Source organism: Castor canadensis, chromosome 6 (genome assembly GCF_047511655.1).
Source record: "Castor canadensis chromosome 6, mCasCan1.hap1v2, whole genome shotgun sequence".
Classification (NCBI taxonomy): domain Eukaryota; kingdom Metazoa; phylum Chordata; class Mammalia; order Rodentia; family Castoridae; genus Castor; species Castor canadensis.
Window position 1 is genome coordinate 57,867,521 of NC_133391.1, and position 25,224 is coordinate 57,892,744.

General features: G+C 36.7%; 1 pseudogene; it reads right to left on the reverse strand.

The window, feature by feature from the left end:
• Window positions 1-23,045: 23,045 nt before the first annotated feature.
• On the reverse strand, window positions 23,046-24,668 carry LOC109701726 (targeting protein for Xklp2 pseudogene; annotated as a pseudogene).
• Window positions 24,669-25,224: the final 556 nt, after the last annotated feature.

A 25,224-nucleotide genomic window follows, 5' to 3' on the forward strand; every position in this document is an offset into this window, starting at 1 on the left:
CAAGCCTCAGCAAGTACAAGAAAATAGAAATAATCCCATGCATTCTATCTGACCACAAAGCATTAAAAGTTGAAATCAACAATCAAAAGATCTGAAAAAAACATGCAAACAATTCAAAGCTGAACAACACATAGCTCAATGATTCATGGGTCATCAGTGAAATAAAAGAGGAAAATAAAAGGTTCCTGGAAGCTAATGAAAATGAAAATATGACCTATGAGAACCTATGGGACACAGCAAAGGCAGTCCTAAGAGGAAAGTTTATATAATGAAAAGTGTATATAATGAAAAGTCAGAAACATCTCAAATCAATGATCTAATAGTACAGCTCAAACTCCTAGAAAACCAAGAATAAGCAAACACCAAAGAAAGCAGTAGGAGAGAAATAATTACGATAAGGGCTTAAATCACTGAAGTAGAAACAAAACTAACATAGAAAGAATTAAGGAAACAAAAAGCTTGTTCTTTGAAACAAAAAATAAAATAGACAGACCCCTGGCAAATCTGACTAAAATTAGGAAAGAAAAAACTCAAATCAGTAAAATCTGAAATGCAAAAGGGGAGATAACAAGAAACACCACAGAAATCCAGGAATGCATCAGAGACTACCTTGAGAGCCAATTCTTTAATAAATTTGAAAATTTTGAAGAAATGGACAGATTTCTAGACATTTATGACCATTCAAAACTGAAACAAGAGGACATTAATCACCTGAATAGATCTACAACACAAAAGAAAATTGAAGCAGCAATTAAGAGTGTCCCAAAAAAGAAAAATCCAGGACCTGATGGATTCACTGCTGAATTCTATCAGACCTTTAAATAAGAACTAATACCAACTCTCCTTAAACTGTTCCATGAAATAGAAAAGGAAAGAGCACTGCCTAACTTGTTTTATGTAACCAGTATTACACTCATCCCAGAACCAGGTGAGGTCACCTTCAAAAAGGTAACGTATAGGCCAATTTCCTTAAGGAATATAAATGCAAAAATCCTCAATAAAATAGTGGCAAACTGAATCCAACAACACATCAGAGAGATCATACACCACGACCAAGTCAACTTCATTCCAGGAATGCAGGGGTGGTTCAACATATGCAACTCAATAAATGTAATAAGGCACATTAATAGGATAGACAAAAACCACTTGATCATCTCTGTAAATGCAGAAAAAAATCCTTTGACAAGATCCAACATGACTTCATGATAAAAGCTCTAAGAAAACTAGGAATAGAAGAATGTACCTCAAAATTGTAAAGACTATATATGACAAACCTATAGCCAACATTATATTTAACAATGAAAAACTGAAACCATTTCCAATAAAATCAGGAAGGAGAAAAGGGTGCCCACTATCCCCACTCCTTTTCAACATAGTACTGGAATTTCTAGCCATAGCAATTAGGCAAGAAGAAGAAATTAAAGGAATATAAATAAGTAACTGTCAAAATATCATTATTTGCAGATGATATGATCCTATACATCAAAGACCCAAAAAACTCTACCCCCAAACTCTTAGACACCATAAACAGGTATAGCAAGGTGGCAGGATACAAAATCAACTTACAAAAATCATTAGCTTTTTTATACACCAACAATGAACAAACTGAGAAGGAATACATGGAAATAATTCCATTCACAATAGCCTCAAAAAAAAATCAAATACCAAGAAGTAAACTTAACAAAAGATGTGAATGACCTCTACAAGGAGAATTAAAAACCCCTGAAGAATGAGATTGAGGGAGACTACAGAAAATTCAAAGATCTCCCATGCTTATGGATTGGAAAAATCAACATAGTAAAAATGGCTATACTACCAAAAACAATCTACATGATTAATGCAATTTACATCAATATACCAATGACTTTCATCACAGAGATTTAAAAATCTACCCTTAAGTTCGTTTGGAAACACAAGATACCGCAAATAGCAAAGGCCACACTCAGCAAAAAGAGCCATGCTGGTGGTATCACGATACCCGACTTCAAACTATACTACAAAGTAATAGCAAAAAACAGCATGCTACTGGCACAAAAACAGACATGAAGATCAGTGGAACAGAACAGAGGAACTGGATATGAATCCATACAACTATAACCATTTTATGTTTGATGAAGGGACCAAAAATATACCATGAAGAAAAGACAGCTTCTTCAACAAACACTGATGGGAAAAGTGGTTATCCATCTGCAAGAAACTAAAACTAGATCCATGTCTATCACACTGTGCTAGTATCAACTCAAAATGGATCAAGTACCTTAATATCAGACCCAAAACTCTGAAGTTCATACAGGAAGGAGCAGGACTAATAGGTATAAGCAAGGACTTAATAGAATCCCAGGAGCCCAGCAACTAAGAGAATAAATGAACAAATGGGACTTCATAAAATAAAGAAGCACTGCACAATAAAAGAAATGGTTTCAGAACTAAAGAGACCACCCACAGAGTGGGAGAAAATATTTGCAAGCTTTACATCAGACAAAGGACTCATAACAAGAATATATGGGGCATTTAAGGAACTAAACTCTCCCAAAATCAATGAACCAATTAAGAAATGGGCAACTGAACTAAATATAACTTTCTCCAAAGAAGAAATTCAAAGTGTCAAGAAACACATGGAAAAAAATGCTCACCATCTCTAGCTATAAAGGAAATGCAAATCAAAACCACGGTAAGATTCCTCCTGACTCCTGTTAGAATAAGCATCATCAAAAACACCACGAACAACATGTACTGGCAAGGATGTAGGGAAAACAGAACCCTCATACACTGCTGGTGGTAAAGAAAACTAGTATAACACTCTGGAAAAAAACTTAGAGGCTTCTTAAAAATCTAAACATAGATCTGCCATATTATCCAGCAATGCCACTCATGGAGAATGTGACACAGGTACTGCAAAAGCACCTGCACACCCATTCTCATTGCAGTGCTATTCACAATAGCCAAGTTATGGAAACAAACAAGATGCCCCACTACTGATGAATGGATCAATTAAATGTGCTATTTATACACAATGGAATTTTACTCAGCCATGACAAAAAATGAAATCTTATCATTTGCATGTAAATGGATGGAAGTGGAGAACATAATTCTGAGTGAAGTTAGCCAGACCCGGAAGACCAAAAATTGTATATTCTCCCTTATATGCAGTCTTTAGATCTAGGACAAATACAGCAATGTTGTAGGACTTGGTTTACATGACTAGGGGACAACATGTACAGGAGGTATGGGGTTAGATAGAAAACCCAAAACATGAAAGTATTTAATGTCCCCACTCCAAAGGAGTTAATACAGAAACCTTAAAGCACAAAGGTCAACAGGAGAAAGGGATCAGTTAGAGATGGACAAACTTGGGTTGTAACACATTTGTACAGGAAAGCAATGCTAGGAATCTCTCTGTATAGCTGTTCGTATCTCAACTAGCAAAAATTCTATGTCTTTCTTACTATGGCTTATCTACTCATCAACAGAACTGAAGAAAAGTGAAAAGTGCAGAACAGGTTCTGCCTGGAAGGGAGGGAGAGTGGAGGAGAGGGTGGGGACAGGGGCAGGGGCAGGAGGGAGAAATGACCCAAATAATGTATGCATATGTGAATAAATGAATAATAATAAAAAAAAGAAAAGACAGTCTCTATAACAAAAGTTGTTGGGACACGTGGTTAGCTGTCTGCAAAAAACTGAAACTAGATCCATGTTCATCACCCTGTACTAGTGTCAACTCAAAATGGATCAAGAGCTTAATATCAGATCCCAAATTTTAAAGTTGGTGTAGGAACATGTAGGAAACACTATGGATGTAATAGGTATAGGCAAGGCATTCCTCAATAGATTCCCAGCATCTCAGAAACTAAAAAAAAAAAACATAGACAAATAGGACTTCATAAAACTAAAAAGCTAATGCTCAATAAAAGAAATGGTCTATAACCTAAGAGTCCACCCAGAAATTGGAAGAAAATATTTGCCAGCTTCACATCAAAGGACTGCTAACCAGAATATTCAGGGGAATCAAAAAACTAAACGCTCCCAAAATTAATGAACAAAAAAAGAATGGGCAAGTGAACTAAACAGAACTTTCTCAAAAAAAGAAATTCAAATGGCCAAAAAAAAAACCAAAAACCTGAAAAAATGCTCACTATCTCTAGCCATAAAGGAATTGCAAATTAAAACCACACTAAACTTCCACCTCACCACTGTTAGAATAATCATCATTAGAAATGCCACCAACAACAGGTGTTTGCAAAATTGAGGGGAAAAAGGAACCCTCCAACACTGCTGGTGGCATTACAAACTACTACAACCACTCTGGCAAAAAAATCTAAACATAGATCTGCCTTAAAATCCAGCAATTCCACTCCTGGGGATTGAAATTTTCCATTGATGAAAGAGAAAAATTACAGACTGAGCATGGTGGTGTTCCTGGTAATGCATGAGGGAAGATTAAGGTACAAGACTGGCTCTGGGCAAAAGCACAAATCCATACCTGAAAAATAACCTAAAGGGAGTTTAACTGAAAAATAAGCAAAAAGGGAGGCCTGGATTCAAGTGGAAGGAAGGAAAGGAGAGAGGGAGGAAGGAAGAAAGAAGGGAACTACAAGGCAAATGACTACCTCTTATGCATGTCTATTTTTTTGAGTTATTTGAAATTTATATTTTTAAGCCACACACATTTCTAAATAACCCACACATACACAACATTTTCAGGTAAAATTCTTCCTCTTTCAGAGAGTTACTCTCCCCAGAGGCAAACAAGGTCCTTAGCTCTTGTACATACTTCCAGAAATGCATACATATACACAGGCAATGCACAAAGATAAACACATGCCTGGTAGTCACTGCACTACTATCTTTAAATTTGTTTCTAATTTAAAATTTGAAGAGTATGCCATAAAATGATATGAAGACTTTCTCATATCTCTTTGTTGTTGTTTTATTGTGATATTGGTGTTTGAACTCAGTGTTCTGGATCTGGATAGACAGACATGCTAACAATTGAGGTACAAACTGTGTGTTTCACTGTGGGTCTATATCATAACCAGTTCTTAATGGGCACTTAGATTGTTTCCACCTTTTGTTGTTAACAAAAGAGCTGCGGTGAGAACCACTGACCACAGTGGTGCATAATTCAATAATTATACGCTTGTGGCCTGTTTTCTATGGGGCAAATTCTTAATAATGAAATTGTTAGGTCAAAGAGTGTGTGATGCACATGTACAGGAAATTAATGTGAGTCAACTCCCTGTATAGCTATCCTTATCTCAATCAGGAACACTTGTTCCTCCCTATTATTGCCTATATTCTCTCTTCAACAAAATTAGAGATAAGGGCAAAATAGTTTATGTTGGGTATTGAGGGGATGGGGGGAGAGGGAGGGGGCAGAGTGGGTGGTAAGGGATGGGGTGGGGGCAGGGGGGAGAAATGACCCAAGCCTTGTATGCACATATGAATAATAAAACAATAAAATTTTTAAAAATATATAAGCAAAAGAACTGGTGGCGTGACTCAAGTAGCACAGTACTTGTGCAAGGTTCTGGGTTCAATCCCCATACCACAAGCAACTTTTTTTTTTGAGGGGGTAAATGCCTTTTGGGGTTTCTCCATCCTCTCTCTTCTCCTAGCATAAATGTCACATTATCGTAGAGGAAAGATTTGGCAGGATAAGGATGTTCCTTAAGATCAAGCTGGTCTCTTTCCAGTTACTGATAAAATCTGCAGATGTAACTTGTGGTTTATTCCCTCCACATACTTGAGAGGTCTCAGGGATTTCAACCCATCAGTACTTGGCCCCAGCTCAAATCTAGATAGCCTCTAGAGCACATTTACATCAGGAAGTGGGCTTAGGCAGTCTTTCATTTATTAATTTTTGGTGGGACTGGGGTTTGAACTCGGTTTCACAGTTGCAAAGCAGGCACTCTACTGCTTGAGCCATGCCTCCAGTCCATTTTTGCTCTGGTTATTTTGGAGTTGGGGGCATCTCATGAATATTCCTCATGGCTGACCTTGAACCAAAATCCTCCTGGTCTCAGCCTTCCAAGTGGCTAGACTTATAGGTGTGAGCCACCAGCAACTGGTAGGGTTTAGGAACTCTTAGAATCTGCTGTGCCTACATCTTACTCTTGGCACTATTTTAGCAACTTCTATGTGAGTCACATTACCCAAATAAAAATTTTTTAAATTAAAATTTTAATTTAATCCGAAAAAAAAAAGAGTATGTGATGGCATGTAGAATTTTTTTTAGATTTGGTCACATTGCTCTTTATAAAGCTACAGATACTCCTTATATTCTAGTCAGCATTTCCACATTTATACCTGTTTCCTCACACTCTACCAACAGTATGTTACCAAACTTTTTGGTGTTTGTCAACATAATGAGTATAAAGTAGTCAATCAATGTAGTCCATCCCAATTTTTTCAACTACTTTTTATTTTCACCTATTGTAAAGCCTACAACAAAGTTGTTCTGTGTTTCCATCACATTGCATTCCCCAGTGTGAAACTTTACATAATTACAATACAGGGTCAAAACTGGGAATGTGACATGGCACAAGCCAAAATTCTCCCTACAGTTCCAACAGTGGTTTCACCAGAATTACTTGTTTTGGGAAAGGGGCATATGTAGTATCTTTGAATCTTTGCCATTTTATCACATGCTAGATACTTACAACCACTTCCAAGTTCAGGATATGGCACTGTGCTACCTTGCTGGAAACTGGCTTGAGCCACTCCTTTATAGTCATGTACTCCATTTCCCCTCACTAAAACAGTAGACTGTGGCAGGGAGGTTTGCTTTAATTTGTATAGATTTAATCTGTACTTTTTGTTGTAAGTGAAGTTGAGTGTCTTTAAGAATTACTCTTCATTCCATTTCTGTGAACTGTCATTTCCTTTATACATAATTTTTTCCCTAAACTGTTTTTCTCCTTATCTTAGGTTGTTTATTCCTTAGGAAAATAAGCTCCTTGTGATGTGAGTTTAAAATCCACCACCCTCCATTTGACCATGTCTTTCCATAATTCAAGAAAATGTCTTAGCATTGTTGGCATGTGTATCAAATTTTGGATGCACACTTTTCCTTACAGTTGAGTTTGGATTACTGATGTTTGTAGATGCCACAATAACTCTTGCAATAGTGTTGTGCAAGTTGTCACCTCACTTGGCTCAGTTAAAGTTTCTGCACAAGGTATTTAGTACTGGAGTAGCAGAACTTGCCTCAGAACGGTGTCCAGGCATCATACCTACTCATCACCTTGTACAAGGCCATTCTTAAATATCACAGTGCTGGAAAAGCCTCTGAGCTAATTGCCTTGTGTAAAGTGAATGGTGAATTCTCTTTTTTTTCTTTTATTATTCATATGTGCATACAAGGCTTGGTTCCTTTCTCCCCCCTGCCCCCACCCCCTCCCTTACCACCCAATCCACCCCCTTCCTCTCCCCCCACACCCTCAATATCCAGCAGAAACTATTTTTCCCTTATTTCTAATTTTGTTGTAGAGAGAGTATAAGCAATAATAGGAAGGAACAAGGGTTTTGGCTGGTTGAGATAAGGATAGCTATACAGGGAGTTGACTCACATTAATTTCCTGTGTGTGTGTGTTACCTTCTCTTTTAATTCTTGTTGATCGAACCTTTTCTCTAGTTCCTGGTCCCCTTTTCCTATTGGCCTCAGTTGCTTTTAAGGTATCTGCTTTTGTTTCTCTGCGTTAAGGGCAACAAATGCTAACTAATTTTTTAGGTGTCTAACCTATCCTCATCCCTTCCTTGTGTGCTCTCACTTTTGTCATGTGCTCATAGTCCAATCCCACTGTTGTGTTTGCCCTTGCTCTAATGTCCACATATGAGGGAGAACATACGACTTTTGGTCTTTTGGGCCAGGCTAACCTCACTCAGAATGATGTTCTCCAATTCCATCCATCTACCAGCGAATGATAACATTTCGTTCTTCTTCATGGCTGCATAAAATTCCATTGTGTATAGATACCACATTTTCTTAATCCATTCGTCAGTGGTGGGGCATCTTAGCTGTTTCCATAACTTGGTTATTGTGAATGGTGCCACAATAAACATGGGTGTGCAGGTGCCTCTGGAGTAACCTGTGTCACAGTCTTTTGGGTATATCCCAAGAGTGGTATTGCTGGATCAAATGTTCGATTGATGTCTAGCTTTTTAAGAAGCCTCCAAATTTTTTTCCAGAGTGGTTGTACTAGACTACATTGCCACCAACAGTGTAAGAGGGTTCCTTTTTCTCCGCATCCTCACCAACACCTGTTGGTGGTGGTGTTGCTGATGAAGGCTATTCTAACAGGGGTGAGGTGGAATCTTAGCGTGGTTTTAATTTGCATTTCCTTTATTGCTAGAGATGGTGAGCATTTTTTCATCTGTTTTTTGGCCATTTGAATTTCTTCTTTTGAGAAAGTTCTGTTTAGTTCACTTGCACGTTTCTTTATTGGTTCATTAGATTTGGGAGAATTTAGTTTTTTAAGTTCCCTATATATTCTGGTTATCAGTCCTTTGTCTGATGTATAGTTGGCAAATATTTTCTCCCACTCTGTGGGTGTTCTCTTCAGTTTAGAGATCATTTCTTTTGATGAACAGAAGCTTTTTAGCTTTATGAGGTCCCATTTATCTATGCTATCTCTTAGTTGCTGTGCTGCTGGGGTTTCATTGAGAAAGTTCTTACCTATACCTACTAACTCCAGAGTATTTCCTACTTTTTCCTGTATCAACTTTAGAGTTTGGGGTCTGATATTAAGATCCCTGATCCATTTTGAGTTAATCTTGGTATGGGTTGATATACATGGATCTAGTTTCAGTTTTTTGCAGACTGCTAACCAGTTTTCCCAGCAGTTTTTGTTGAAGAGGCTGCTATTTCTCCATCATATATTTTTAGCTCCTTTGTCAAAGACAAGTTGGTTATAGTTGTGTGGCTTCATATCTTGGTCCTCTATTCTGTTCCACTGGTCTTCATGTCTGTTTTTGTGCCAGTACCATGCTGTTTTTATTGTTATTGCTTTGTAATATAGTTTGAAGTCAGGTATTGTGATACCTCCTGCATTGTTCTTTTGACTGAGTATTGCCTTGGCTATTCGTGGCCTCTTGTGTTTCCATATAAATTTAACAGTAGATTTTTCAATCTTTTTAATGAATGTCATTGGAATTTTGATGGGAATTGCATTAAACATGTAGATTACTTTTGGGAGTATCGACATTTTTACTATGTTGATTCTACCAATCCATGAGCATGGGAGATCTCTCCACTTTCTATAGTCTTCCTCAATCTCTTCAGAAGTGTATAGTTCTTCAGAAGTGTATAGTTTTCCTTGTAGAGGTCTTTCACATCTTTTGTTAGGTTTACACCTAGGTATTTGATTTTTTTGAGGATATTGTAAATGGAATTGTTTTCATACATTCCTTTTCAGCTTACCCATTGTTAGTGTATAGAAATGCTAATGATTTTTCTATGTTGATTTTATATCCTGCTACCTTGCTATAGCTATTGATGATGTCTAGAAGCTTCTGAGTAGTTTTTTGGGTCTTTAAGGTATAGGATCATGTTGTCTGCAAATAGGGATATTTTGACAGTTTCTTTACCTATTTGTATTCATTTTATTCCTTCTTCTTGCCTAATTGCTCTGGCTAGGAATTCCAGTACTATGCTGAATAGGAGTGAAGATAGTGGCATCCTTGTCTGGTTCCTGGTTTTAGAGGGAATGGTTTCAGTTTTTCTCCATTAAGTATAATGCTGGCTATAGGCTTATCATATATAGCTTTTATAATGTTGAGGAACTTTCCTTCTATTCCTAGTTTTCCTAGAGCTTTTATCATGAAATGATGTTGGATCTTGTCAAAGGCTTTTTCTGCATCTATTGAGATGATCAAGTGGTTTTTGTCTTTGCTTCTGTTAATGTGGTTTATTACATTTATTGATTTTTGCATGTTGAACCACCCCTGCATTGCTGGGATGAAGCCTACTTGGTCGTGGTGAATAATCTTTTTGATTTGTTGCTGAATTCAGTTTGCCATTATTTTGTTGAGGATTTTTGCATCAATGTTCACTTAAGGAGATTGGTCTATAGTTCTCCTTTTTGGAGGTGTCTTTGCCTGGTTTTGGGATAAGTGTAATACTGGCTTCATAAAATGTGTTTGGCTGTTTTCCTTCCCTTTGTATTTCGTGGAACAGTTTAAGGAGGGTTGGTATCAGTTCTTCTTTAAAGGTCTGATAGAATTCAGCAGAGAATCCAACAGGTCCTGGACTTTTCTTTTTGGGGAGACTCTTGATTGCTGCTTCAATTTCATTTTGTGTTATAGATCTATTCAGGTGATTAATTTCCTCTTGGTTCAGTTTTGGATGATCATATGTATCTAAAAATCTGTCCATTTCTTTTAGATTTTCAAATTTATTTGAATATAGGTTCTCAAAGTAGTCTCTGATGATTTCCTGGACTTCCATGGTGTTTGTTGTTATCACCCCTTTTGCATTCCTAATACTACTAATTTGGGTTTTTTCTCTCCTCATTTTAGTCAGGTTTGCCAGGGGTCTATCGATCTTGTTTACTTTTTCAAAGAACCAACTTTTTGTTTCATTAATTCTTTGTATGGTTTTTTGTTTGTTTCTATTTTGTTGATTTCAGCTCTTATTTTTATTATTTCTCTCCTTCTATTTGTTTTGGGATTTACTTGTTCTTGTTTTTCTAGGAGTTTGAGATGTATCATTAGGTCATTGATTTGGGATCTTTCAGTCTTTTTAATATATGCACTCATGGCTATAAACTTTCCTCTCAGGACTGCCTTAGCTGTGTCCCATAGGTTCCAGTAGGTTGTGCTTTCATTTTCATTGACTTCCAGGAACTTTTCAATTTCCTCTTTTATTTCATCTACGATCCATTCTTCATTAAGTAATGAATTATTTAGTTTCCAGCTGTTTGCATGTTTTTTGTCTTTACTTTTGTTGTTGAGTTCTACTTTTACTGCATTGTGATCAGATAGAATGCACGGTATTATTTCTATTTTCTTATATTTGCTGAGACTTGCTTTGTGCCCTAGGATATGATCTATTTTGGAGAAGGTTCCATGGGCTGCTGAGAAGAATGTATATTGTGTAGAGGTTGGATGAAATGTTCTGTAGACATCTACTAGGTCCATTTGATCTATTGCATATTTTAGATCTTGGATTTCTTTATTGAGTTTTTGTTTGGATGACCTATCTATTGATGATAATGGGGTGTTAAAGTCTCCCACAACCACTGTGTTGGCATTTATATATGCTTTTAGGTCTTTCAGAGTATGTTTGATGAAATTGGGTGCATACACATTGATGATTATTATTTCCTTTTGGTCTATTTCCCCTTTTATTAGTATGCAATGACCTTCTTTATCTCATTTGATCAATGTAGGTTTGAAGACTACTTTGTCAGAGATAAGTATTGGTACTCCTGCCTGTTTTCGGGGGCCATTAGCTTGGTAAATCTTCTTCCAGCCTTTCATCCTAAGCATATGCTTATTTCTGTCGGTGTGATGAGTCTCCTGTAAGCAACAAATTGTTGGATCTTCCTTTTTAATCCATTTTGTCAAATGGTGCCTTTTGATGGGGGAATTAAGTCCGTTTACATTAAGTGTTAGTACTGATAGGTATGTGGTGATTCCTGTCATTTAGTTGTCTTCGTTGTTTGTAGGTTTGATTGTGTGTACCTAAGTTGAGGCAACTCTCTACTGTCTTTTCTAATCCTGTGGTTTGGTGCTGCCTGCCTTTTCATGGTTAATTTGGGTGTCACTTTCTGTGTGCAGAATCCCTTGCAGAATCTTTTGTTGTGGTGGCTTTGTGGTCACATATTGTTTTAGTTTCTGCTTATCATGGAAGACTTTTATTGCTCCATCTATTTTGAATGATAACTTTGCTGGGTAGAGTATCCTGGGGTTGAAGTTATTTTCATTCAATGCCTGGAAAATCTCACAACATGCTCTTCTTGCTTTTAATATTTCTGTTGAGAAGTCTGCTGTGATTTTGATGGGTTTACCTTTGTATGTTACTTGTTTTTTCTCTCTTACAGCTTTCAATATTCTTTCCTTAGTTTCTGAACTTGTTGTTTTAATGATGATATGTCATGGAGTAGTTCTATTTTGATCTGGTCTGTTTGGTGTCCTGGAGGCCTCTTGCATCTGTATGGGAATATTTTACTCGAGATTTGGGAAATTTTCTGTTATTATTTTGTTGAATATATTACGCATTCCCTTCTCTTGCACCTCTTCTCCTTCTTCAATGCCCATGATTCTCAAGTTTGGTCTTTTGATGGAGTCAGTGAGTTCTTGCATTTTCTTTTCACAGGTCTTGAGTTGTTTAATTAATAGTTCTTTGGTTTTTCCTTTAATTACCATTTCATCTTCAAGTTCTAGATTCTGTCTTTTGTTTGTTCTATTCTGCCTGATTAGCCTTCTGTTTTGTTTTGCAGTTCTGTTTCATTCTTCTTTCTGAGGTTTTCCATATCCTGGCAATTTTCCTCTTTAATGTCTGTTTTTGTCCTGAGTTCATTTATCCATTTATTCATTGTGTTCTCTCTTTCACTTTGGTGTTTATACAGTGCTTCTATGGTTTCCTTTATTTCTTCTTTTGCTTTTTCAAGTTCTCTATTTTTGTTGTCTTGGAATTTCTTGTGTCTCCTGTACATTTTGGTTGACCCTATCCAGTATCATCTCTATAAAATTCTCATTGAGTACTTGTAGTATGTCTTCTTTTAAATTATTCTTGTGGGCTTCATTGGGTCCTTTGGCATAGTTTATCTTCATTTTGTTGGAGTCTGGATCTGAGTTTCTATTCTCTTCATTCCCCTCTGGTTCCTGTACTAATTTTTTGCTGTGGGGAAACTGGTTTCCCTGTTTTTTCTGTCTTCCCGTCATTGTCTTTGGTGTTGTTACTGTCCCTGTACTGTGTGCAATTAAGTATTTTCTAGCTTGTAATAATAACAATGGTAATATTTAGAATGGAAGGGTGAGCTGAGATGGAATGCAAGAAGTTAAAGAAAAGGGGAAAACAAATACACAGACAAGAGGGAGAAAGCAGAACAAGGTTTTAGATAAGAAAGTTTGAAAGGTATAAACAGGGAGCGTTAGTGTACTAATTGACAGTAAGCTGAACAGATATTAGAGAGACAGAGAGGTTTGAAAATCAAAGATTAAAAAAAATAAGAAATAAGTAAATGAAAGAAATGTCTATATATAAAAATGAATTAAAATAAAATGGAAAATCGAAAATTAAAAAAAAAACCCTCCAAGTTTACATGCAATGCAGTTTCAGTCTTAATAATTTGGGTGTCTACCAGCAAAAACCCTTGTTCCTTCCTATTATTGCTTATACTTTCTCTACAACAAAATTAGAAATAAGGGCATAGTAGTTTCTGCTGGGTATTGAGGGGGGGAGAGGGAGGGGGCGGAGTGGGTGGTAAGGGAGGGGGTGGGGGCAGGGGGGAGAAATGAACCAAGCCTTGTATGCACATATGAATAATAAAAGAAAAATGAAAAAAAAATAATTTGGGTGTCTGTCTCAGTCTCCAGTCCTGGAGATGGTGCCTCAGATGTTGTTCTGTAGTTGTCTCATCAAAGGGGACACATAAAGTAGAACAAAACTACACACACACACACACACAAAAGCCCCACCAAGTGTCCCAAGTTCAAATGCAATACAGTTTCAATAATTTTTTTGGTTTGCAGGTGTAAATCAGTTGTTCTCTCATCAAAGGTAGGGAGAAAAAGAAAAAAAAAGAGTCTGGAGACAGTTCTGAGAGTGGTATCTGCAACTGTGGCTTGCCTGCCTGCTGCTCTCAGCCTGTTGTAGCTGGCGGCATTATTTATGCAGATCTCTGGGGTGAACTTAGCACTCACCTGGTCCCACAGGCTTTGTTTGTTCAGAGTTCTCCTGTGCGGGAGCCTCTGCTACAAGCTTTCCCCTTTCCAAGCACTGGGAAAGGTGACACTGCACCTGCATTCTCAGGCCTGCGTGTTTATTTACAGTTCATGTGGGAGGTGGGTCTTCCCCCCTCTCCTGTGCAGTTTTCCTTCCACCACCACATTTACAGGCTTTCCTGCTCCTGATTACTGGGCGGTGCTGCTGCTCCTGCCAGCCGCCATGTTTGTTTACAGTTCACGTGGGAAGTGGGTCTTCCCTCCTCTCCTGTGGAGTTTTCCTCCCTCTTCCACTCTCACAAGCTTTCCCACTCCTGGTTGCTGGGCGTGTGCCCCACTCCCGCCAGAGCCTCTCCTGCCTGCCCGACTTGTTTATTTACAGTCCTGGGAAGGGTTCCCTTCCCCCAATCTTCAGCACTCAGGGTGCCCCACCCTCTTTCCAGTGTGTCTTAATTGTTCTTATTGCTTATTACTCAGTTTCTCTTTTTTCCCCGGGTGGAGGTCAATCTGTCCAGGGGGCTATGCTGCTCTGGCCCAGGCTTGTCTGTGGGAGTACCGCGGTACCGCAAAGCTCACCTGGTCCTTGTCTTCCCAAGCTGTCTGTGTGCCGGCCACTGGCAGCCTGGGGGCCCTCCTCATTTCTCCATTTAACATGAGGTGGAGATTCTCTGCACTGGCTGGAGATGTGGAGGGGTCAAAATTATGCCTTTTCTCAGTGATTATGCCTGCAAAGTGTGTCTCCAGCATCTCTTCAAGATTTCACTACAGGAGGCTCGCTTTCTGCTTCCTACCTCTAGCCTCCATCTTGGAATCTAATGGTGACTTCTTTATTGAATAATTTTTAATTCATGGTGTACCAAGTCAGAGATTTAAATTTACCTTCCAAAGATCACTGAAACAATGGGTCAAGGACAAAGCAAGTTATTAAAAAAATACACAGCAGGTTTATATAAATATTAAAATAAATCTTTTCTACATAAAAACACAGGTTTAGGGTATGAGATGACAAACCTGAACTACTTGAGTTAGGGAAAGGAAATAGGAAGTTGTTCAGTAGGTGCAGGGTGCAGAGTTTCAGTGTTGTATCATAGAAACTTCTACAGATCTTTTTCACAACACTGAGAATGTATTTAATACCTCTAAACATACACCAAAAAATGGTTAATGCATGAACATACACTTAAAATGGTTAAGATTATACTGGATTTAATGCCTCATATCTGCAACCCTACCACTCAAAACACCAAGGTAGGAAGATTACAAATGGAGATAAACGGTTTATAATGCTACACTTAATTTTATATGTATTTTTACTCATCATAAGTTGTTAAAAGTACAAACTTACTTATGCCACACTATAATCTAGAAAGTTCCAGGTTTGTTTGGGTGTGTGTTCTAGGTGTGCTTCCATTTTCTTGCCATTTCAGTATTGGAATTCAGTGCAAAGAAGGTTGGTTTCTTTCAATTGTGTAGTTTTTTCTACTGTGAATCATGGGAGAATTAAATAATTTCCTCCTTCCTTATGGGCATTTTTTTACTGGTACTGCGTAGACAGTGTGTCCATACCCATTTCCTGGGCTGTCCCTGGTGATGCCTGTGTCTCTGACTGGTTTTCATGATCCAGAGGGTGTAATATGAATGGCAAACAATATTGTTATCCCATGTTTAGATGAACTATTCACAAATAGAAAATATATTTTGAGGATTTTAATTTTTTTTCCAAAAAATATAAAAAAGGTGTATCACTTTTTAAAAGATATTTTGGAAATGTTTAAACCTCATCTTAATCTTGTGATAGGAACTCTGAGTGGTGTCCATCTATGACATTATTGTTAGATTTTCCTCCTGTTCTCTCTCTGTATGGAATCAGTTTTGCCCTCTGTGCAGACTGTAGATGAGTAGATCATCCATGAGCACCTGTGAGAGAGCACCAATGTGTTCATCATGCAGAGGTGAAGTTATGCAGGGAGTGCAGGAGATCCTGGGTGCTGGCATAATTTATTTGATCTCTTGTCAAAAATAAATGTTTGACCACTGTTGAAGCAACAGATCTGTGTTGCCAGTATAGCTGATTCTTTTTATACTGAGATATCTATTTATTTTGTAAAGTGAAAATGATCAAAACATTTTATTTTGATGGAAATTACCACTATGATTGAACAAGTAATTATGCTGCTCTTTATTTATAAAACAATTGTCTTCACCAGAAGCCTGTAGCTGTGTTGGGCAAGGCAGTGGTAAGTTCCACATGTTTTTTTTTATCACTCAGTTCCTTAGGATTCATCCTTACAAAATGTTGTAGCATTTTTTAGTTGGTGCACTTTTTACCTCTTGAGGACAGTGGACCCTGGTAGTTAATAATAATTATCATTTCTACTTTAAATAATATTTTTTTCTGTTTTGGAATACATCCGCTTAAAGTGAATAATAAAGTGTATGAGCTTTCCAAGGCCAGTTTGGGCAGTGTTTTCTCCAATGAAATTTGATCCTAGAAATTTTATTATAGTATTATGCAGTATGGTAGAAACTTAACTTTCCAGCACTCTGCTGTCTCTATTACTCTGGTATCTTATAACGTATATTTATCTATAAACTTTGCAGTTAACAGAGGATATACAGAGCATAGAATATCCTTCATAAATCAAATACCAGGCTGTTAAGATGAAATTGCTTACTATTTGTTGACTTATAAGCTCATAAATCATATTTCATATAATTCCTATTTGTGTTTTTATATGCAGACAGAAAATGCTTAAAGACACTCTTCTTTGACTTGGAGAAGAATCCACTCAGGTGCTTACTGAGTCAAAGACAGTCAGAAAGAACCTAATGAAGATGCAGTCCATTGCTGAAAGTCATCTTGAGCTGGATGATGTACATCACCCACTACTGGCAATTAACTATGTAAGGTTGTACACACCTGCAAGATTTTCAGTGGTTAAATTGCAACATCTGGACAATGTATAGTTAAACTGTTTATTTATGCCAGGTAGGGCTTTCCAGCATTAAATATAGAAAACTATACATTCTAAAAATAAAATACAAGGAAATGCTATGTTCACATATTTCAGATGTATAATTTTGCCTCCTCCTGGTTTGTAAAAGTTTACAGGCATGGTATGTGCCTACAACTCCTCTAAGAGCTGTTGTTCAGGCAGAATATGCTTCTAAATGTCTGTGTAGGCACAAGACACAACACTGATTCAGAGTGTGCCTCTGGGCTTAGGTTTCTTTTAGCCTCTTAGCCGCAGTGAAATAAATTGCTAATGCCCCATAGTGCCATATTGTCTGAGGGCCAGCATTAACTGTGTGAACCCTAATAGAAGGACCAACTCAAGTGTCTGTCCTGAAAGGCAGAAGCAATTCTGAAATGATGTTTCATGAAGAAAGGTTTCCTCTTTCTGCAATAATGAATAATTTAAAGACTAAAAGTAAAAATGGGACACTGCTGGAGCAGCTTCCTAGCAATCTTGAGGCCCTGAATTCTAACCACAGAGTTTGTGTCATTGTTGTGAATTTGCTAATAAAAGAAAAGGAGAACTCTGGGGTTTTGGTTTAAGATAATTCTGTTTAGAGCAGTTCATAAAATGAAAGAAGACTCACACTTTTATATTAAAGTTTGCATTTGGAGTTGAGTGACATCCATGAGAAGATTTCAGGTTGTGACATATGCATACAAAGATCATCAGAATCTGTGGCTTGCCAAACATTTGAATTAACTGAGATATTGCCTCTATCTTCATATTGATAAGCTGTGGAAATCAAACATTGCTGTGGAAATCACATGCAGACTTTAAAACAATTTTTCTGATAAAAAGGAATAATTTAGTTTTAGAAGTCATCAGTAAACAATTTAAGATAAGTTCGGAGTCAGGATGCAGTGGCTCAAACCTAGAGTTTTCTGCAGAGTCATTGTAAAATTCTGTATTTCACGAAAATTTTAATTAGAATAGTTAACAAATGTGTAGTAAACCACTGTGTTTTAAGATTGATTAACCATCAATGTTTTCTTTAAATGTGTTCTGAAATTTAATTCTTTGAGAATCTATCAAAAAAGAATTTTTTTTCTAAAAATACTCAACTAAGAGAAAGAATGGAAAAATGGGTCTTCATAAAATTAAAAAGCTTCTGCACAACAAAAGAAATGGTGTTTAAACTGGAGAGACCACCCACAGAGTGGGAGAAAATATTTGTTATCTATACATCAGACAATGGACTGATAACCAGAATATATAGGGAAATTAAGAAACTAAGCTCTCCCAAAATCAATGAACCAATTAAGAAATGGGAAACTGAACTAAATAGAACTTTTTCAAAAGAAGAAATTCAAACGGGCAAAAAACACGTGAAAACATCCTTCCCCATCTCTAACCACAAAGGAAATGCAAATCAAAACCACACTAAGATTCCACTTCACCCCTATTTGAATAGCCATCATCAAAAACATCACCAACAACATGTGTTGGCAAGGATGTCAGGAAAAAGGAACCATGGTACACTGCTGGTGGGGAATGCAAGCTGGTGCAACCATGGTGGAAAAAATTTAGAGGCTTCTTAACAATCTAAACATAGATCTGCCATATGATCCAGCAATCCCACTCCTGGTGATATACCCAAAGCAATGCAACACATGTTACACCAAAGACACCTGCACACCCATGTTTATTGCAGCTCTGTCCACAATACTCAAGTTATGGTAAAAACCAAGATGCACACTTGAAGAATGGATCAAGAAAATGTGGTATTTATACACAATGGAATTTTACACAGCCATGAAGATGAATGGAAATATTATCATTTGTAAGTAAATGGATGGAACTGGAGAACATCATTCTGAGCAAGGTTAGCTAGGCTCAGAAGACCAATAATCATGTGATTTCCCTCATGTGTGGACTTTAGATCAACGGCATATATAGCAAAGGGATTGGACTTTGTTCCCATGATAAGGTGAGAGCACACAAGGGAGGTATGATGATACATAAGAAATCCAAAAAACATGATAGTATTTGATGTCCTCATTGCAAAGGGGGACTTTTGTACATGATAGAAATGCTAGGAATTTACCTGTATAGCTATCCTTATCTCAACTAGCAAAAACACTTTGTCCTTCTTATTATTGTTTATACTCTCTTTAACAAATTTAGGAGGGGAGAGGAAGGGGTTGGAGGGAAGGGAGGGGGTGAGGGGTAGGGGAGAGAAATGACCCAAACTTTGTATACACATATGAATAAACTAAAAATATAAAAATAAATAAATAAGTGATGAAATATTTGTAAAACTCAAACATAGAGTTCTGATAGAATTCACAGTAGATGAGAGAGAAAAGAATCAAATGTAACTGAAACTACTTATACCAATAGTTCCTATGACAAATCCATAGCTTGTATCATATTTCATTATAGGAAGCTCAGTGCTTTCCTGTATGCTTAGAAATAAGTCAAAGGCATCTGATCTTAGCACTTCTTCACAACATTATAGTAAATGATCTAGCTAAGAAAAATGCAATAAAATGAAAAACTTAAATCTAGATTCAAAATAGACAAGTAAAACTATCTTTATATGTTCTAGATATGATTATGTATGAAGTTGTTTGGGATTGACTGAAAGCTACTACTACTAATAGCTGAGTTTTGTAAAATTGTTTAGCAAAAGTGATATTTCAGTGTACATGAAATGAGTAATTGGAATTTGCAACTCGTGAAATATACTATTTTCAATGCCATACAATACCTGAAATATTGTATAATTAATTTTACTGAAAATGTTCAAGATATGTACCCTGGAAAGTACTGCTGAGAGATCAGAATAAGGCTAAATAATTGGAGAGATACATTAATGCATCAGAGGATTTAATATTAACCTGTCAGTTAGTCCCAGTTTTTTCTACAGATTCAGTGCTCAGTGGAAACCCAGTGCACACGGCACCCAATAAATACACACAAGTCAATTTAAAAATAACTTCTAAAGCATAAGTTAAAAATAGGAATTTATATCATTTTCTGAACTGAAATACCAACTTTACAAGGCAAATGAAAATACAAAACACCAGGACTATCTGAGACAACTTTGGGGAAAAAAATGAAAGAATTTTAAAGAACTTTGCCTGTTGAATTTAAAGAATTACTATAAAGTTTTGGGCTAGGTATGGTGGCACAAAACTGTAATCCCAGCTACTTAGGATGCAGAGATAGGAGGATCTTGATTTGAGCCAAACTCATCCCTCAACCCCCAAATATTAGTACAATCTTAGCTCCAAAACAAAAACAAACAACAGTCAGGCTGGGTGGTGCATGCCTGTTATCCTACCTACTCAGGAGGCAGAAGTAGGAGGAGTTCAGTCCAAGGTCAGCCTGGGCAGAGACCAAAGACCCAATTTAAAAACAAACTAAAGCAAAAGTGCAGTGTGGCTCAAGTGGCACAGCACCTTCCTAACAAGCATGAGGCTCTGAGTTCAAACCCCAGTATTGCCAAACAACAGAAAATATTGTCATAAAGCTTTCAAAATACCAACAGCATGGTATTACTATGAAAGTAGAGAAACAGTGGAATGGAATAGAGTCCAGAAATATATCCTCACATATTTGGTTAACTAATGTTAACCAAGAGCAAAGGCAATTCAACAGTAAGAGGGTAGTCTTTCCCACAGATGGTGCTGGAACAACTGGGTTTATAAATGCAGACAAGAGCCTCTACCAATATCAAACACTGTATTATAAAAAGTAATAAAATAGACCAGTGTAAAATCTAAATGTAAAATGTGTGTTAAAAATCTTCTATTTTCTAATAGGTGTTCATTGTGAACTTCTTTTGTGATAAGTTTTCTTAGATACAACATCCTAGCTAAAGTATACAAGAAAAATTGTACTTCATCAAAATAAAACATGGTTTTCCTTAAAAAATGTAGTAGAGAGAAAGAAACAAAAGCTAAAGATCCACAGAATATATTTGCAGGTTATCTCTCTGATGAAAATTTTGTATCCGGTATATAACATAGCCCTAACAATTTGAGAATAAGAAAGCAAAAAATTCAATGAAAAACAAAAGTGAGTGGATTTGAATCAACACTTAACCACAGAAAATATACAAATAGTAAATAAGCACATGCAAGAACAGCTTAACATGAGTAGTAATTTGAGAACTGGAAATTGAAGCAACAAGATACCTTGGCACCACAAAAGACTGTCTAAAATGGAAAAGATGGTCTATACTATAAAGTGTTGAGGCTGTGGAGCAAGTGTTACACTCATTCACTGTTGGCAGGAATGTGTACTGTTATAACAATATTGGGAAGCAATTTTTATTTTCTTGACACTTAAAAGTACATCATTCCACTCTTATTTATGTAAGTGGAATGAAAGCAGAATACATGTTCACAAAAATACTTGAACACAAACGGTGATAGTGTAAATGGTAGTATGGTAGTCCATACTACACAAATATCTACCAGGAAATAAATGAATCAACCAGTGTGAACTAAAGAAGCTAGACAGTAAGAATGTATATTTTATGATTTCATATAAAATGCGAACTCATCCAAAGTAATTAAAAGTAGATCAAAAGCATCTTGGGGTCAGAATTACAAGAATGAGTGATGGGGACAAGACAGGAAAATTAGGGAAATTTCAAGGGTGAAAGACAGGTTCATTATATGTCACGTGCATGGTTATATTTCAATAGGAAATTGAATGAATAAATATGGGAAGTTTATTGTATTATATGTATACTACAAAAACCGGCTTTAAATGCTGTACATATAAAGTATATCAGCATATTTTATTAAAACTGTAAGTATATGAGATAATTCTATATTAGCTTCATTGAATGTTCTTCAAAGTAGTATCACACTGACATAAATAATTATTACTTGTAAATTAAAACTAAAATTCAAAAAAATATAAGTTCTGGGCCTCTGTCTTTAGAAAATTATAAGTAAAGGTTCAAGTATAAATGTTGCAATAATAATACAGAAAAGTCATGCTGCATGATAACCTTAATTTTCTCATTAGTAAAGGTAAAGATATAAATCACTCACTATTTTAAGGAAATGAGATACAAGCAAAATTTTGCTCTCATATAATAGAGTCCTAGTAATAGTTTTGTGGGATTTAAGTTTTACATTTGCATCTCTTTTTAAGGCCCACAAGCCTAACTGGAGGATGTATTCTCCAGAAAGCATTATTTTGTTAGGCCATTGGTAAGCACAGCCTGTCTTGGGTCTTGATAAGGGTTCATGGAATAGCAATACAGATATTCTCAATACTAATGGAAGCAACCATTTCACTTAAGACAGCATGTCAGTCAGGAAGATGCATCCGATGTTCACCCTGCAAATGGCTCCTTGGTCAGATTCAGTGGCATATGTTACCAGACTCAGAACAGTGCAAGTTCTACAGCACTGAGAATTGTTACATGTTAGGCTCCTTTGAAAAACTGAGTTTAATTTCTCTTAACTGATAAAACTCAATCAGGAAGAAAAATATACATTTTAAAATGCATATGAAAAGTACTGGAAATTTTAAGTTATATGTATCTCTCTTACAGAAGTTCTTTTCTCTGTCACTTTTCTCTGTTGATTTTCCTCTCTTGCCACTACCATTGTACTTTAGATCATCTGTCTTTGTTATAAGTATGTCTCAAAATATCAGTATTTTGAATGTTCTCAACAAAAACAAATGACAAAAGTTTAAGTTGACAGTTATGCAGGGTTGACCATGAACTAGTATATTTATGAGTCAAACTATTACACGATACTTCAGAAATATGAAAAATATTATGATCATAAAACTAAATTTAAAAATTAAAAATTCAGATAAAAAAGTATATTTATTTATATTTTCATGTGTAACTATAGTCCTAACATAGTGCCTACTGATAGGAGGAATAGCTAAAATTTTCTACATAGGAAAGTCATTTAAAAGAATGATAGAAATAAGCACACATCTTTCCTTATATTACAGCTATCATTTCTTTTTCTCATTTTAGGTTTTGGTGGCTAAGAAGACTAAGAGCCATGGTGAGGGACAGAAAATTTGTGCCTTGGTTCAGAGAAAGAAGATCATGTAAAACAGTAGGAGAGCTTAGAATTCTTACACTGATCAAACTTCATGAGGTCAGCAACCTTTACTGAGTAAATCTTTCTTTTTGAGATTTAATCATCTTTACTTCATAAAGAAAACATATATTTTAAAAAAGGGAGGGGACAAGGAGAAATAGAAATTCCACTGTGCTGACACATAGACTTGGAATTGTATCACTACTGGTTCATCCTCTTCCTCCTCTTCTCTGGTGAACATTTGGACTTTTTTATTCAATGCAAAGGCTGGTGATTTTGGGACAGTGATTGGAAGTACCTTCTTTTCAGGAACACCCACAACATCTTCCAAGATCTTAGTAGGGCAAGGTCTTGAATGAAATTCAAAGTGTCCATCCTCTGATTTCTTCTTTGACTCTAGCTCTTGGATTCTTTTCTCAATTTCCAAATCAAAGCCAACTGGCTGAGCAGTTGGTTTCACAGGGGTTTTTTTTGAGTAAGATGGGCCCACATTCAAGAATTCCAGGATCAAGTTCTCATGCTTTGAATTTGTAATTTTGCATTTTCTCAACTGCTTTGGCCTCTGGTTCTGCTGCACTTTTGCAATTCACAGGCCTTGAGAACTGTTTGGTTTGCAGCACAGGAATCTGTGGGTCTCTGGAGATCTTGGTTACAGAAGTAGATGGTAACAGATTAATATCTTTCTTCTTGCTTCTCAAATGGTATCTTCCAGGTTTTCCTTTATGGAAGGCTTTAATCCACTGTGCAAGAGGCACATATGTAACATATGTATAAGCTGCTTCATCAAATGTTCTCTTCTTTCCATGGGACAGGTTGAAAGGCTTCATAATAGTACAACCTTTAGTCACTTGGGCAGGAAATGGAGGATGCTTTTGCAGTTCAGATATAAAGTTCACTTCCTTATGCTCTTCCTGGTTCTTAGGATGTTGTTTGATTCGCTTATCTGTGCAGAAGTAGATGCCAACAGGTTTGGTTACCTGGCTAACTGATTTCTTCATGAGCTGCCTGCTCCTTCAACAGCAAGTTTCTTAGAGTCTTCATTCTTTTTTCACCTCTCCACCACCTTCCACTGCATTTTCATTCTCTTCTCCAACTCTTGCTCCTCAGTACTTTTCAAAACCTTCTGCCTTACAGGTGGCACACAAGGCCCATTATGTCTGCCCTTGGTTTTCTCCAGGGAAGATTCATTTCTTTTGGAAATATATTGAACTCTACATTTTTCCTCTTCCTTTGGCTTCTTTACTTTCATTTTTTGAAAGGTGGAATTTCACTGATCATTGCAGGAGTGGCACAACTCTTTGCTTTCATTTGAACATGGCATTTTTCTTTCTGATCCACATCCTTCTGAGTAGTGAGTCTAACTGGTTTTCTTTGAGGCTGGGCTGGAGTATTTCTTGATATGGTTCCCTCAAATTCCAGTGAAGAACAAGCATTTGATGGAATAGAATGTTCCATAAGATTTTCTTTTTCATTCTCTTTCTCTTTGTAGTATGTATTACCAACTTGTCTCAGAGGTGTGACACTATCTTCCTGAGTTTTAGTGTTTCTCAAGAATCTTTGCTTTGAAAAAGCTCTCGTAGCCCATTTTTCCAGGAAAGTTATTCCCTAAACTGGCCTTCTTGTCAAACCATGAATCTACATGTTCAGTATCTTCCTCAGCATCCCAAGATGTAAAATTGATGAAGTACATCAGGGCATCAAAGAAATAAGTGTTTGAAACCTGTGACATTATCACACCCTTAGAGCAGATGAGCAGGTTTTTCCTATATTTGTGCCACTCTTCTCAACAGGTCACCTGTGTCATAAAATCAGTCTATCCAGTCCACTTGCCTACAGCCTTGTCTTAAAGTTGCAATATACTCTTTCACATCTCTTCTGAAATCTTGAAGTCTGGCAGATACTTAATAAGAATCGCACCTCACTGTACCTCAGCTCCGACATCCAAGCCCTTCAAGCCTCTGAGTGGATCTTTTGTTTCTGTGTGTCTTGGTTTTTTTAAAGGCAAAAATGCTTGTTTCTTTTCAGAAATTTAGTAGTCTAATATGTGCAACCTTTCTACCAAATACATTCTATCTACATATTAGTGTACGGTTTGATGAATTCTATACTTTCCTTTGTGCAATCTATGGATGCCCAGATGATGAGGTGATTCCTTTTGCCTGGCCTACACTATGATGAGGCAACAAGGCACAGCTGCAAGACTGGGATATCAATTCAGGACCAGGATTGCTGGAATGAGTAGAGGTGTCCAAGAAGGATTGTTAGGTTGATTCCAGAGACAAATA